The following is a 17,761-nucleotide window of genomic DNA, read 5'->3' on the forward strand; positions in this document are numbered from 1 at the left end:
TTATTTGTTCGGGAACACAAGTCCGAATAAGGGAAACTTGTGAATATGAGTTTTAGATCAACAAAGAAACTCTTCTTCACTTGCGAAACTTGTCTTTCTTCCTATGAAATTCACTATGAGAGAGAGCGACAATGATACCATTGTGAGAGTGAGAAACATGATCAACAGAAAGATTTCCACGGTGAAGTTCAAATTTGAACTTTTAGGGGTTTTGGAGATGAATGGTTTTTGGGGGTGTGCTAAGAGGTGTGCATTTTAGTGGGAGTGAAATTTTTAGAAGGATAATTTTGTCATTATTTAGGAAGAGGAGATAAATTTTAAGGGTTTTTAAATTTATAAGTAGGGATCCAAAGAAATGGGGGTTCCAAAGTAATAAGTGGAGTGCTAATAGCATCACTCTATTTAAATGTTGACAAGTTGATAATTTCATTGAAGATCTCTTTCTTGGAACTAGATCAAGAGCAATACATTGGACTGAGCACACATTTAAGGTGAGAATGACATGAAAGGGAGGCACTAATGACAGTATCAATTGCTGCAGGCTGTTTGTGTCACTTTTGTATGCATGGTATATTCTATGGCCTTGTTCATTTTTACAGAGGCCGGTCCAGCTTTGTCTATAGCTTCATTATGTCTCTGGTTTTAGTGTTTCCATGACAAAAAGGTCCTTAAAACTTCTTCCTAATGTTTTGATCACAAATAATTTTTACACCACACAACAAAATGAAAGCTAACATTTCATTAGGTAGTATGGTACTCATTCCACAATAATACAATAAATAAAACATGAAATGAAGAAAGCAAATCTTTTAAGGATATGACACCCCATTCATGTCAACAAAACCATCATTAATTACTTTAGGACGCAACAATTGTAAAATCTTATTTTTATTGTGTTAGGTTAAAACTGAGATATAGTTAGTAAAGAGATCAGGAAAGCTTCATGTGTTTGTATCCAAAGATGACACTAGAATCAGTATGGACACTGCAAAAATTAATATCCTACTTTTCTAATTTTACATTTTACATAGATCACGAGAATTCTATATTCACTGAGACTGAGGCATTCTTCTTTAAGCTATTGCCACACTTAGCTTGACGATCAACTCTTGATGGATGCTCCAATGATTGTCGGGTGCATTAGGTAAGGTTGAGGAACATATCCCTCTTTTCTCATCTCTAGAAGAAGATTCTTCAACAATAGATATATATTGGAAGACCGAGGGTGCCTTTTGTCTTCGGCAACAAGCATATGGGTAGCATTGTTCAGCTCAATCCAGCTATAACCAGGTACCTTCTGCACACCTCTATCCTTCATCATGCTTCGTGTTTTGAGGACATTCTCCCACTTTCCAGCATTAGCTTGTAGATTTGATAGCAATACATAGCAGCCTGAATTTTGTGGTTTCAATTCAAAAAGGTGTCTCGAAGCCAGTTCAGCAAGCTCAACATTACCATGAACCCGACAAGCTCCAAGAAGTGTCCCCCAAACACCCGCATCTGGATCAAAGGGCATGTTCGTTATGATCTTAAATGCTTCGTCTAAACGACCAGCTCGCCCAAACAAATCAACCACACATCCATAGTGCTCTAACCTAGCTTCAATTCCATACGCCTCGGTCATGCACTCAAAGTAGCTTTTTCCTTCATCAACTTGGCCTGCATGACCACAATCAGATATTATGGCTAGAAAATGACATGGTCGGGCTGAAACCCTTCTTTCATCATTTCATGGAATAGATCAATAGACTCCTTCAGGTGACGATGATTCCCATAAGCTATGAAACACGGATACTTCAAATAGGGTGACGTATCCGTATCGGATACCGATACTCCTTGGATAATCGCAGATACGTATCTTATACTTATTAAAAGTATCGGATACTTTTTAATTATTTTTTCATTAATTTTGGAGTATTGGATACTTAATTTTGAAGTATCGGATACTCCAAATCATGTTTACTTGTTTTATGAAATTATAATTGTAACATTTCTTGCATAGTAATATAATATAATATAATTGCAAGTATAAATATAAGAATATTTTTCTAATACTTTGTTAAGTTCTTTGATAAGAAGAGCATAGTGAGTTATATAATAGAATTTATCAAACTGATGTATCCTAATTATTTCATGCATGTCTCCTATAACTACATAAAAAGTAAGAATTAATAAGAGAATATAACAATGATAAAATTAAATATCAATAAATAAATAAGCAAGTAAACTTGAATACAATATTTTTCACTAGTGTCAAAGGAAAAAGCATAGGGACAAGTTGTGAATTATTCTATTATTGTAATATAAATATATTAAACTTGATATTGAAATGAAATATCTACAAGACCTATTAAAATTTTAAAAAATAAACAAGCTACTAGCTTAAATTAATACAAAATTCTTAAAGGTTAGTATTTTGCATTATAAAACTACATTGTGGTTTCTCAACATTCTTTAGCTTATGTGTAACTCACTATTAATAATTTTAAAAAATATATTTGTCACAAACGTATCCTACCCGTACCGGTATCCTATTTTTTTAGGTGTTGTCGTATTGCGTATCTGTATCGTGTCGTATCCGTATCTCGTATCCGTATCTATGCTTCGTAGCCCATAAGCAGCAATGATACTATTCCACGAAACTTCATTCTTCCCTTTCATCGTCTCAAAAACACAGCGTGCTAGGTCCAAGTTTCCACATTTAGCACACGTCTATTAGCACACTTTCAGCGAAAATATCAGAGGTTAATGCACCTCTTATCATGAAACCATGAATCTCTTTTCCATAGTGGAGTGCTGGTACATTTGCACAAGCAGAAAGTGCAGCCGATATGCTGACAGAGTCATATTTAACTCCTTCTATACCCATTTGGCGGAACAGATCAATGGCCTCTTCGGGTTTGCCATTCTGGGAACAGCTCGTGATAATTGAGTTCTAACAAACAACGTCCTTTTCTTGCGTTCTTGTGAAAATTTTCTGAGCGAGATCAAGTCTTCCACATTTTGCATACATATCTGTGATAGCACTTCCCACATAACACCTTCCCTCTAAGCTGTTCTTGAGGATGTAACAATGTAACTCTTTACCCAGCTTCAGAGCAGACAAACCAGAACAAGCCGGTATAACACTTGCCAGAGTTACTGCATTGGGTCTCATTTGCTCATGAAGCAACAACCGGAATATTTTTAAAGCATCCATATTCATTCCATTAAGCACATACCCAGAAATCATCGCCGAGCAAATTACAATATCTATTGCAGTGCCATGGTTGAAAACATTGCATGCCATCTTCACATCCCTGCACTTGAAGTATATATCAACAAGTGCACTCTTCAAAAACACATCCAAAGGCACACCATGCCTTATGATGTAGCCATGAATTTCCTTACCCATGTTTAAATTCGCTGATTCAGAAATCAATGGAAGAAAACTTGCAAAAGTTATTTTGTCCGGTTTGAAACGAGAGGATATCATTTCACAAAACAAATCTGAAGCCTCGCACATAAACCCATTTTGGACATACCCTCCAATCATCCCATTCCAAGTCACCGTATCAGGTTGTGGCATAGAATCAAACAAATCGTGTGCATCAGATAAGCAACGGCATTTTGCATACATGGTAAGCAACGTGTTGGCCACCGGAGAATCCATCTCCAACCCACATCTAACAAGAAGCCCATGAAGCTGAGTACCAAATTTAAAAATTCCTTCTGAGGCACAAACCGACAGAACACAAGCATATGTCACTGAGTTAGGCTTAATTTCAGTGTTTCTCATTTCCATAAACAACCAAATAACATTACCCGAGTCGGCATTTTTCACATAACCATAAAGCATTACATTCCACAAAACACTATCTCTCTCAGGCATTTTATCAAACAAGCAACGAGCATCATCAATACAACCATTATCAGAGTAAAATTTTATCAAAGAACTACCCAACACATCTGTCTCAAAACCCATCAACCAAATCATCTTATGAATCGATTTGGTCAAATGGACAGCATTCAAACCACCACAAGCCTTGAGTAAACAAGGAAAAGTGAATTTATCAGGACAACTTCCAGAACTCTAACATCTTAAAGAAAAACCACTATGCAAATTCAAACCTACCCATCATAGTAAGCCCTCTAATCACCAATTCCAAGGCGAGGCATATAACAAGTCAAGCTGATAAAACAAGTTATTGGCATCTTTGAAGCGATCACAAAGAATATAGACACCCAAAACTTTTGTCCCAACCAAACCCACATTGCGAACTCCATTGACAATGATGTGGGCATGAACTTGTTGGCCTTGTTTAAGCACAGAGTGGTCTGGACAAGCTAGCAAGATAGATTTCAGTTTGGTTGCTGAAGTGTCCTCAGTGTTTGGGGAGAACCCAAATGGTTTTTTTGTTGTGTTAATATTTGGGATTTTTGCTTGGATGGAAGAGTCGGAACCACCCAATACAGCAATGAGTGAAAAAGTTCTGATAAATGTTGGAGATAGAAGTTTGTGATACATTGTGACTAAAATAATGCATCTTTGTGCATTTTACATTGAATTCTTGTTTCAAACAATGGCAATTAATAATCTTTTTAAAGGCTTCCAATTCCAAAAACTGACTTCAGACCAATCGATGATCTCTGCTTCAAAAACAATGGCAATCTTTTCCTCAGCTTCAATGGACTCAGTTCCAACCGATCAGTTTTCTAATGTTTTTCCAGATCTTGAGCAAAGAAGATAAGATGATGTTCTGATTTTTCAATTGATGGAAAAAATTCATGTCCAATGTAGTATTTTTTTAAATGGGTAAATTACACTTTATCCTTTTTATTTTTAATTATTTTTTTTTATATTTCGATCCGTAAAGTTTGTTTTGTTTTGTTTTATTTTTTTCTTTTCACTTTAATTCTTCATATTTTTTTTTTTAATTTACTCTTAAATTTAGTTTCCATTCAAAATTAGACATAAAATATCATGATAACTATCATATAATATAAAAAATATATTGCAATTATATTGAGATTTTAGTTTGCGTTAAAGATGTGAATTATATATAATAAAATATTTTTATGACATGTAATTTTCAATGAACTATTTTCTGCCAAATTTTTAATAAAAATTAACTTTAAGAATAAATTAAAAAAAAAAACTTGAAACATGAAAGGGTAAAATAAAAAAAAAATTAAGAACCAAAATAAAAAAAAATAAAAAAAAACAGTGAATAAACATAGAAGTAACAAAGTGTAATTTATTTTTTTTAAATTTTATCAAAATCAATTTTAATAAAGGGTGAAAGAAAATACAAAAACATTGAATATGATCAAGCAGTTTAGTAATCAGGTTTCGTTTGGAATGTCAATTGACTTTTTAATTTTTTTAACATATGATTAAAAAGTCTCGTTTATGATAAATTTTTTGACTTTTTTAACTTTTATGAAAGAAAAAATAAAATAATTATGATTTAAATGTAACATTTTATCTTATTAGACTAAAATGTCTATTTTATCTTTTTATAACTATTTTAATAAAAAAAAAATCCAAAAACCTTATATGCCAAACGATGGCTCAATTGCTTGGATTTATTAGTCATGTACGTTGCCCAAGAAAATGCTCTGATATATTATTGCCAAGACTTTTGATTTTTTTATACATTTAGAAAAAATAATTTCCAAACGTTGGGTGCCCTAATACAATCTAACTCTTATTAGGTGGCGATTTTAAATTTTTGTCAATTTTTTTTTCAAAACCACTAGGTTGAGTCACAACCCATCAGTTGGTTGATGGTAATTGATTAGTTGCACAAAGCTAAGATTATTTCCAATTTGTGATGCATGTGTCACACTCTTAAGATCAAGAAAAATTCTGACATAACAATTGGAGACTACGCTAAGAATATAAAGGGTTTCAACTTTTCATTTGCGAATCAATCTCGATCTTTGATCAACTAGTTCTTTATCTTGTCATTCTAACATCTTTGTTTTGTAAGTTGTCTTTTTCCTTTTCATTTGTTACTTCTTAATTATGAATGTTATAATGAGAAGTAATTATTAGGTGTTCTTGGAATACAATCGCGTAGTGTTTCATGAGTATTATGATTAGTGAAAAAAATGAAATTTATAATTTTGTATTGAGTAATTGAAAAATATGAGAAGGTATAATATATGATGATTGGTGAAGAACATGAACATGTGAGGCTCCAAGAGCATCCAGTAATTTTTTTTGTAATAAGAAGCTAATGAGAAGAATTAACCATGTTGGAAGAAATGTATGATGAGGTGAATGAATGTGCATCAGGGCAAATGCTAACACTACTAGAAAATGGGATTTTAGACACGGAATCTTTTGCAACGATTTCAAAATTGTTGCAAAAAATAGGCATTTACAACTGTAAAAAATTCGTTGCGAAATCAATTTTTTTTTTTTTTTTTGTGACGACAAGTGACTTTTCCCAAAAAAAGTACTAGATAAATACTATTATTAGAGACAAATAACCCAAAATTGTTGCAAAAGATTTTATTTTTTTGCATTTTTATTAATTTGCAATGGTTTTTCAAACCGCCGCAAAAACTTAATCCCCTAATTAGCGCCAAAATACAAATCTCTAATGCCAGGCACCAAAAAAATATATTAGAAAAAGAAAAAAGAAACAATCTCCAGCTCTTTGGCTTCCAATCAAAAAGCACAAAAATGTTTGCTTCTAATCCAGACCAGATCAGATCAGATCGCCTGAAAAGGGTTGCCGATCGACTACTAGGTTTGCTTCTCTCTCTCTCTCTCTCTCTCTCTCTCTCTCTCTCTTCCTCTCTCTGCAAGTCCTATTTTTTCTCTGTATATTAGAACCTTGGGATAATCCACCACTGCCCTCTCTTTGATAACCAGATTTTCCCATCTCTTTCTCTATATATCTCTCTACATATGTCCATACATGTATATCTGATCTATTTGTCCCTTCTTCTATGTTCAATCGAAACCCTTTTATTGTTTTATTATAGTTATCTATTTGATTTTCTTATTTGTAAAATATAAAGATTTTGATTTGATTTTCTAAGTAATATATACACACACACGCACACATATATATATATGTATGTATGTGTATGCAGTGTATAGAAGTGTGAGATGGCAGCTTTACTTTTATCTTGTTAAATCCAACAGATTGAGTCTAAAAAAAGGTCCCCTACTTCGATTCGCTGCAAATCACGAAGGAGCTCTCTTCGACATCTTTGTGTTAATAGCCATGCATATCCTTCTCTTTTCTCTGTATGACACCATTACTGTTTCAATCATAGGTGCCTTGGTCTTTTAGTCTGGAATTTTTTTTTTCTTCTTAATTCTTGTTAGGTTTTTATTATTGGCAATCCCATTTGAAAAAACTCTTTTTAGTTATAATTTTATTCGATCTTTTATTTCCGCGAGGCTATGAGTTTTTAGATGTGAATCCAACCTGAATTGTGATATGCAATGGAGTTTGTGATCTTAAACCTTTCATGTTTGCCACATCACTGACTTTGTGCACTCGGGCGGAGAATCTTTAGTTTCAGAAGTTTCACTGGCATGAAAAAATACTGAGAGTTGAGATTTTACGCTTGAGCGAAGTTTCTTGCGCTCGAGCGAGGTCCGCTTGAGCGGCCATTCCTACGCTCGAGCGGAGATCGCAGCCCTGTTCACTATAAATATGTGTTTCAGTCAGATTTTAGGGTACGGCTTCCAGATCTTCTTTGAGAGTTCTAGGGTTTTCTTCCGGGCTATTTTGCTAGTTTTCTTTGATGTTTGATTGAGTGTTTAACTCATGGTTTAAGAAGTATACATCAAAGGATTGTTTGTTTATTCTATACAAAAGAGAAAGTTGTTTTTCGGTGGATTCCGGGGAATTCGAGTCTAAAGCTTTAGTGGATTCTGGAGTGGCTCATCGTCGTGATTCGACATCGGCGTTGTGGATTCAACATTGAGCAAGACAATTCCGAGGTAAAGATGGGGCTGGAAGAGGCACATAGGGGTCAGTTCGATTCAGGCGTGGATTCGCTAGATAATTGAGAGTACACTTGTGTAATTTCTTTATGTCTTCTTAGTGGATTGTTTTGTGGCTTTTGCTCGTGGCTTTTTTTTATTTATCACAATTGGAGGCGCTCCAATTGTGATTTTTTCATGTAAAATTGTTATGTTGATTTGTCTTTAATTGTTTGATTAGGATTGTTATTTACTGGTTAAAATTGATATATAATTACAAATCAATATCTAGGAGATTTCTAGATTTTTTCAATTCTCTTTCCATTTCCATCCTCTCTCTCTCTCTCCCCTTCTCCCCCTCCCCCCCAAAAAAAAAATCTATGAGTTTTGTTTTGTTTTATGGAAGATTGTTTCTAGAGAAGAAGATTTTTACTCCTAAAGGCTCAATTTTTATTCAACTTATCAATTTATTCCACTTTAAGATGGCTGGACTTTTTTGTTTTTTGTTTTATTTTTTTTTTCCAGGGAACAATATTTGATTCATGTTCAATTGGCTTTTTGGTGATACAAAAATATTAATATTTTTCTGGGTTTTTGGTTTTTTATATTTAAATTCATTGCTGGATTTTTTTTTTTTCTAGGGAAAAATATTTGACTCATTTCAATTGGCTTTTTGGTGATACAAAAACATTTAATTATTTTTTATGACTAATAATTCGATATATGCAAGTAGTGCATGCACGAATTAGGTTTCTTTTTGGTTTCAAAAATTTGAAAATGGTATTAACTTGAGGTATTTGTTAAAAACTTTGGAAGTGTTGATTTTGTTGATTGTTGAGAAGTTGTACATTGAATAGGTTTCTTCGGTAATGTAATGGGGTAAATGTAAATTATAATTTCTCTCTATTCCAAAGAAAGTTGGTTACGGGCATTAAATGAATATATATATTGACTAGATGAAATTTTGTAAGAATTTTTATTAATCAAGTGTTTGTGTGAAAGCATACAAATTTTTCTTATAGACAAAGGAGTTCCTTTATGCTACTTGACAAATGTTTTTTTATTAATTAATGACAAACACTTCCACTCATAAAGGCACCCATTATTGTTGGTAGTTAATACTTAGTTTACTCTTGTAGCTGCATCCAACAATGTTTGGGAAGTATAGTTCCCCTTTGGTTGTTGAGGTGACTCTTTTTGTGTTCTTTGTGTTCATATGAAGTAATCTCTTGGCATGCTTTGCTCTACTTATCATAGTTTGAAGATGGGAGTGGCAGAATAGTTCTGACATGGAGGAGGAAACGCTGCTGATAAGAATGGGTAAGTGATCTTCTAGTGCTCTAAGCATTTATCATATTAAAATTTAATATCATAGTTAAAATCTATATATATATATTTTGTTGATAATCTGGCTTTGGTGTTGAACTCTTAGATGAATACTCATATCTTATTAGGAAGAAGAGATCTTAGAGAATTCATCTATGACTTCCTGTGATTGACTTGGCGTGGGGATTGGATTAGCTTTGCATTGTGGCAGGGTTTATATTCATTAACTCACCTTTGTATAGTAGCAATTGAATGTGATAGTTTTCTTGACAAAGGTCTGATTGCCATAGCAATTCAATGTTATTTTTTTGTTATACTAATCTTTTAGGAATCAATTCAGAAGCACACTTTTGGAACTCCCTCACTCTTTGAAGTAAGAACAATGTGTAGGTGTGTGTTGTTTGTTTAATCTTTTCTTATATAAGGCCTTGTTTGGTTTGTTTTTGAGAAACAAATTTTGGAAAAAAATTTCTAAAATTTTGTTTGGTTTAGTGATTTTGGAAAAAAAATTTCCAAAATCACTTTCTCACTCTTACGAATCATTCAATTACTTTTTCTCTCTTCTCTTTCATTCTCAATCACTTTTTCTCTCACACACATCTACTCAACTACAACAAAATATCAAATCATCCCAAACTCCCACACTCCAAAACTATTTCTAAAATATACAACCAAACAAACCAAAAAAAATTATAAACTCTTTCCCCATTTTTTTTTTTGGTTGAAAATTTGTCTCCCAAAATCAAACCAAACACACCCTAGGTGTTCATTGTTTGTTCAAATTATCTGATAGTTGAGGAGGGGGGAGGAGGGGAAATGAGCTCATGAAATAGGGTAATTGCTTCCAAAAACTATGAAAATAAAGGGTTAAATCCACCAAGTAGGACTTCTAGTATATAAGGAAAAATTTTAAAAATAAAAACCATCGAATTGAAGAATGTTACATTGCTCTTTTATAATTCATCAATTAAATATGTAGATTCTCAATGGTGATTCTATTAGTCTTACATATCTGTGAAAATATTATAAGGATGATGTAAAAATACACATGGGTCAATTATAAGGATAAAGCTGATACAAACAGAGAGAAAACCAACATGAAAAATGTTACAGCTATGGAAGCAATAAATCAATGGAGTTTTGCATTTATAAGGACCAAGGAAAACCTTAAATTCCAAAAGACTTTCAAGGGGTTTATTCTTTGCTTTTAACAAAGACTTTCCATTGTCAAAGGACAAATAGATAAGCATCCATTCTCTACTTGTTGGTCTTGTATTAATGAATTGGAAATTATCATTATTCGAAGAAAGGAGAGAGGATGGTTCCGAAATGAAAAAAAAAAAAATGTTTTAGCATCCTCAAGTGGTAAAATCTGTAGATTTTCTTCAGGCTTCTTGCTATATAGATATCTATTCAATTTTCTAATGTTCATCTTTTTGTCTTTTTTTTTTCTTCTATATGCTTCAAATCATGTGTATATATATATATATATATAAAATAAAACAGGACTATTTTTGAAAATGTATTAGAGATACATTTGATTTAAATGGTCTAGATCAATCCTAAAGTATATATCAATGATTCAGATACATTTACTTATCGCCCAAGCATTTCTCTCCCTTAGCCTTCCCACCTACGCACGTTTCCTCTCCATTCCCTCTTTATCTGTCTCTCCCTCTGTATTCTCATGTCTCATTCCTATTCCCTTTTTATCTCTCTCTCCCTCTCTATTCTTCTTCTTGAACAAAACCACCAAAAACACTTGCCTTCCCATTCCCTTTCTTTCATACGCTACTATTTCTCAACCACCGCCATCGCGACCACTAGGGGTGAGCAGCAGATATATTGATCCGTCCAAACCGACCGAATAGAACCGATCCGCCGTATTTTGGATTGGATGCGTGACGACAAGCAGACGGTTACAGATTGATTTTTTTCAATGCTTCTAGTTTTGGATGGATGGCGGATTTAATGTTTTTTGGCCACAACCGAACTACCAAATCACGAGCACCCCTAGTAGTTTGTAAGACTTTACATTTTCAATTTATTTAGATATTCGATTTGTATTTTCAATTGAAAAAGAGTTTAAATATTATATTGACTTGTTCTGTTGAAAAAGAGTTTTCAACTTGAATATATTTTTTGAATTGAAAAAAATAAATGTATTATTTATCTATATTTTTTAGTTTTTAAATCTAACTCTAAAAATAATAAATAAAAAAGACGATATATGCTGGTTAGTTTTTGTTTTCAAAAACAGATATAGATGTAATAATGCAGAGGCATACAATCTCTACTGCTACTCTATTCATAGTTTTGGTGGTTTGAATTGTTTTTATATTTTAAGAACCACAGATTGTAATACTTTATGTGGATAAGGCATGCTATGATTGTAGTATGTGGATGAGGCATGCAGTGATTGTAATACTTTTTTAAGTCATTGACTGTAATACTTTTCTCAAACCTAAATTAACACACTCAATATATATATATATGTATTGTAAGAGCTAACTTTGGGTGACCACTCGAGCACATGAGTTGTCACTTGAGCAGAGAATTGTTGCTTCCAGTATCTCTTAGGTTTACAGGCGACATCGCTCAAGCGAAAGAGTTGTCGTTCGAGCATAAATTGTGAGCTCCCAGTATTTTCACTGTAGCTCTGCAAAACTTCTGAGACTTTGTTTTTGTCGCTCAAGCGCTCCCTCCGTATTGTCGCACTTCGCTGGAGCGATGGAAGTTGTGATACCCCTATTCCGTGTTATGCTAATTGGTCCTTAATGTGTATACAATTATGTGTTTGTTATGATTTTGTATGCCATTATGTGAAAATATGTGGTTTTGAATTTCTATCTGTTCACCGTAGGAACATCTGGTTGATTTTACCGCTTCGGAAATTAAATTGGAGGCCTTATCGGCCACAAAACCCGAAATTGGTTACGCCATTGTGATTGGCATAATTTTTAGAGCCTACGGTGAAATTTAATTGAAAAACTGATTCTGGCCAGATTACATTGATTTAATTAGTGAATTAGTGTCATATTATTTATTATTATTATTAAACTTGATTAGTGGGCTTATACATAAGGGCCAGTACACTTTAATTCCTCATCTTTTTAACACTTTGGCTGATTTTGAACTCAAGAATAGAGAGAGAGAGGGGGGTCGGCCTTAGAGAGAGAAGGGAGAGAGTTGTGTGGTTTTGGCTCAAAGTTTGGGGAATTTGAAGATCAAACCCAAGATTTTGTTATAGTTTGGGAGATTGAACTCTTAGGTAAGTAAACTCATGGATTTTTGTTTGCAAATTTGTAAATTCAAGTGTGGTTAATGGCCAAGAACATGAGTTAGCTTGATTATAAGGAAATTGAGTTGTTTGTGTTCAATTGAAGGTCAATGAAGACATGCATGTATATAATTGTTGTGGAAATGTATAATCTAGCATGTATTGAGTTAAACATGGAAATAAAGGTGTTAAATCTTACATGCAAGCATGTTTTTGTTGAGCTCCATGAGAATGAACACCATTTGCATTATTCGGAATGGAAATGAAGTCAAGATTAGCATGCATGTTGAGTAATTAAAGATAGGAGCTTTGAATGCATGAATGTGTATGATAGAATTGAGCTTGAATTAAATTGAGCCATGCATGTATTTGATTTATGAAATTGGGCTCCATGATGATGTGTTTTGGTGTTTATACCATGTTAGTACAAGTATATGTGAAATTGAAGCCACCAAAAGCATGAAATGATGGTTTGAATATTGAAGGGAGCTCAAGAACTCAATCTGGAAAACCTAGATTTTTGATGTCCGCTCGAGCGGGGTGATTGACGCTCGAGCGGGAAAATCGTGCTCCCAGCACTTTTGTAGAATTGGATTTCCGCTCGAGCGAGATATCTCACGCTCGAGCGGGGATTTTTGTAGACAGGCCTTCTGCTCGAGCTCTCTATTCCACGCTCGAGCGTATTTTTCATGCAACCAGTACTTTTGCAGGCCTTAAGGGTCCGCTCGAGCGGGTAAGTTGACGCTTGAGCGGGGACCCTGTTCTCTGAAATTTTGTATGCTCGTTCTGTGTTTTGTTTTCCGTTCTCTTTCACTTGTAAGCGCTCTTAGGCATATGTTAGGCATTGTAAATGAGTTAATGAGATAAGAATAAAGCCTAAAGAGGAATATGTGAATCAAAGAACGGATTGAACTGTTAATGACCCTTTTCTGTTCATGAAATGTGTAGGGTCAAGCTCCAGGGCAAATCCACAAGCCGATCACTGTGAGTAATATCGATATTTGAATGATTGTGAATGTCCAATTATTATTCCCTTATAAGCTTTATGAGTTGCTAATTGGGATTGTGGACCAAAGGTCGTTTCGATAAACATAAATGGACCAAAGGTCGTTTTGATAAACATAAATAGACCTAAGGTCATTTTGAAATGAATGAGTGGGCCAAAGGCCGTTTTGATACGAATGTATGGGCCGAAGGCCGTTTTGATGTAAGCGAATGGACCGAAGGTCGTTTTGACAGAAATGAATGGACCCACGGTCATTTCGATAGAAACGAATGGGCCGAAGGCCGTTTTGACATAAATGATTGGGCCGAAGGCCGTTTTGACATGAATGATTGGGCCGAAGGCCGTTTTGATATGAATGATTGGGCCGAAGGCCGTTTGGGCAGAAATAAATGGACCGAAGGTCGTTTTGACATGAATAATTGAGTCGAAGGCCGTTTTGACACAAACGAATGGACCGAAGGTCGTTTTGGTACAAATGAATAGACCGAAGGTCGTTTTGACATAAATGAATGGACCGAAGGTCATTTTGACAAGACATGAATGAATGGGCCAGAGGCTGTTTCGACACGAAAGTGTAAATAGACCTAAGGGCCAGTTTGATATGAAAGTTTGAAAAGGCTGCAGGCCAGTTTGAAACGAGTAATAGTTTGACAATGAAACGAATAAATTGGGCCTGAGGCTGTATGATGTGTTTGGAACCTCAGTTATTTAACTTACATGTGTCTATGTATGTATATACTAGTTAAAATGTAAATTGGGCCTAAGGCCGTTTGATGTATATTGTTCTAATGTATATTCTTTATTTGATATTATTCACTGGGCTATCGCTCACGCTCATTCATGTATTTGTAGGTGAGCCCAGAGAAGTCCAAACCCAGCCCCAGCGAAGTGTATATGGAACAACAGAGGTTTTGGGAAAGTCAGCCCTTGTGTCTCACGCACGAGACCCGCCTTCGCCTTTTTGTCATTTTGTTCTATGTTGTCGTGTTGGCGAAGTTTTTGTATACGTCTATATGTAGTTTTGCTTGGCTGACTTAGATTTGAATGATCCTGTCTGTACAGTACTTATGTTACTATACTTTCTGTTGTGAGTTATTAACATATGTATGTCTGGAATGTTATGATGTGCATATAAGCACGGCTCTATGGACAAAGTTTTAAAATTTCTTCCGTTCGGCCCCTTTTATTCTATGAGTTTTGTCTTATTTGGTTTGAGGCCGTAGGTAATCTCGTGATTATTGGCCGGCTATGGCCTTAACCCAGAGGGGCGGGTTCGGGTCATGACAGAAGTCTTATTCAAGCGGTCATGTCGGGACAACATACTTTAAAACACAATCTGAACTCATTTTAAACCCACTTTTCATCACTTTTCTCTTCTTTTTCCCCCTTTTTTCAAAAAACCTAGTTAAGAAACTCTAGATTTCATCAAGATAGAGCAAGAATCCATCTTAGCTCTTTTATTAAAGTTGTTGTCCTCGTCAAAAGCTACATTTTGAACCGATTAAATCGTGGTGTTTCAAGAGCTCAGCTGGTGGACCTTTATCTTTACTTGTGAAACCTTGAGGTAGGAATATCTTTATCCTTGTATATCCATATTTTGGTTTAAATAGATATGAATTTAAAGGTGTATGGGTTGTTGAGATGAATGTATATATGTAAATATATATATATATATATATAGGTTGCATATAAAGAAATGCTTCATGAAATTGATGATGGATTATGATATTAACTATGGAATAATGTGTAAATATACTTGAATCAAGGGAAAGGAATGAGTGGAAGGAGAAGCCCCAATTCTCATGAGAACCCTAGAGGTTTGTTCTTGATTTTGGATTGAATGGATTTGAATATGTAAAAATTGGGAAATTATGGAAATGGTTGAGATGGTATGGGGAAATTTAAATGTTATAGAGTGTGTCTGAGGTGTCCACTTGCCGGTCGTGTAATTATGGAAAAATGTAGGGCTACGTTCGAGGTGCCCACTGTCTAGTCCGTGTGCAAAATGTGGAGATGTATGAGGCTTCCACTGGCTGGTTCGTACGAGGACGATGAAAGTGGAAAGGTTTGAGGTGTCCACGTACCATCCGTGTGAGGACGGAAAAGTGTGGTGGTTGGTTATGCATGGTGGTTACAAAATAATGAGAGGAGTATATAAAAGAATCTTGTTCATTTATAATTGATTCATACATGTTTTTATCAAATGTTCATATAACTGGTTAAAGTTATTCTCTACTGGGCAAAATGCTCATTCCTATCTACTAACTTTTCAGGAATCGAAGAACCTCAAACCCGTGAAGGAAGTAGAATGGGATGAAAAAAATGAAGTTTCTACTTTTCTTATTTTTTGCAAGGACTTCTCTTTGTAAATTAAAACTGTAATGAAGCTTGGAACTCTTTTGTTTATTTTGGATTTGGACTTGTAAATTGTGTTTTGTAAAGGTTCCAATGTAATTAGTGAAACTAGAACAAACATTGTAATTGTTTTGAAATCTTCTCTAGCCCATTGAACAGGGATAAATAGTATGTAATTGTTTTGTAAACCGATTTGCATTTCAATGAGAAAGAGAATTATTTTGATGGAATTCTGTGTATGTTTGAGGGGTATGTGTATACCAACCGTTATGTGGAAAGATTTTGGTGGAACGTTACACATATCATCTCTTCATCAACTTCTCTCAAACCTTCACTCACTCAATACACACACACACACATATGTGTACACATATAATCTCTTTATCAACTTCTCTCAAACCTAAATTTGGCCGTACCAATATTCTCTCAAACCCATATCAATTATCTATATATACATATACATATCATCTCTTCGTTAACATCACCACCTTAACCACTAACTTTACCGCCACCGAACTCCATTACCACCACCATGAGCATCACCACCACCACCTTTCAACACCAAACCCACCTTCTTCACAACCAAGTACCATTACCACTACTATCAAGCTCCAAGAGCACCATCACCGCGAGCTCCGTCGCAATCGTCGGACTACCATCATTACCACCACCAGCTCCGTTACCATCTAGAACCATGCTCCACATCATGTTATAAGTGAAAAAGAAGAAGAATGAGGAAAATGAAGAAAAAAACAAAAGATGTGCTGTTCAAATTATGCAATTAAATAAAACAAAGAGATTCATACGAAATGAAATTGATTTACAGGAAAAGAAATCATGGGATCACACCATACAACTTTATGAAAAAAAAAATACATATAACAAAAAATAAGGAAAAGAAGCACAAACTGGAGCCTGTGTGATACCACAATCTCTTTAAAATAGATTAGCTGCCTCACCGTAAGTGCTGGAGATATGTCGACTTCTGTCTCCCAGGATACGATGGTTTAGACAGGCTAACGCAGAAGCACCTTTTGTTAACTTTGGCGAACTAACAATGGCAGCACTCTCTCACACAGGAAGATAATTGTAGGAGCAAGCAAACTGACTGTATAACCTAGAAACCAAAATTTGTTGTATCAAACCAAGGAAGATAGGCCTCTTTGTATACACCATAGGGGAGAGAGGAGGAGTCTCTAGCCATCAAGGTTGGCACCAAATGCAGGCCATTACTCCTATAAAACTGCTAGAGTAATGCACCAAAACTGATGGGTCAATTAGTATATAAGTTACATACTTTTATATACACGTGTGTATATCTACTGCAGACTTGATCAAAAAAGATCAGGTTGGTGCACCACCAATTCAGCCTAGCCCAAACCTAACCCATTCCAGCAAGCCCAAGCCTAAGATCTACGAATCACGGATCATGGACTCAGTCCTGGCCCTGTCCAAGCGGTCAGGCGGCGAGCGCGTGCGTGTGTGTGGCAATTTTTGCATAACCAACTTGGACCATAGTTATGGCCCAAGCCCATCCTTGAAGCATCCATAACTCCTTTCCTTTGGAAAATTTGGATGCCCCAAAGGGCTCATGCCCTTATCAAAATCTTGAGGTTTAAATACCCATCAAACCTTTCCTTTACAATCAATGTGAGATTAGTAGTTATATACAATTCCCAATACCTCATGCATGAGGCCAACTTTTTGAGACAATTTCTCATTCAATTCTTAATGATTTTTGGTCATTCTTTTTATGGTGTAAAGACATTGTTACAAAGAATCTAAACCCATTTAATCCCACCTCAACCAATGGTTGGGACCTACTTTAACCATGAAACCATTTTTTTTTCCAAAAATC

General features: G+C 34.9%; 1 long non-coding RNA gene and 1 pseudogene across 1 annotated transcript; one reads left to right on the plus strand and one right to left on the minus strand.

The window, feature by feature from the left end:
• Positions 1-857: 857 nt before the first annotated feature.
• LOC145820386 (pentatricopeptide repeat-containing protein At4g21300-like) lies at positions 858-4,759 on the minus strand (annotated as a pseudogene).
• Positions 4,760-9,267: 4,508 nt separating this feature from the next.
• On the plus strand, positions 9,268-16,133 carry LOC114296185 (uncharacterized). The gene is made up of 2 exons (XR_014361801.1): positions 9,268-9,652; positions 15,822-16,133. It is a non-coding gene; the product is annotated as an uncharacterized LOC114296185 (long non-coding RNA).
• The last annotated feature ends 1,628 nt before the right edge of the window (positions 16,134-17,761 follow it).

The sequence above is a fragment of the Camellia sinensis genome, chromosome 2 (assembly GCF_055761805.1).
Source record: "Camellia sinensis isolate YWXY chromosome 2, ASM5576180v1, whole genome shotgun sequence".
Lineage (NCBI taxonomy): Eukaryota > Viridiplantae > Streptophyta > Magnoliopsida > Ericales > Theaceae > Camellia > Camellia sinensis.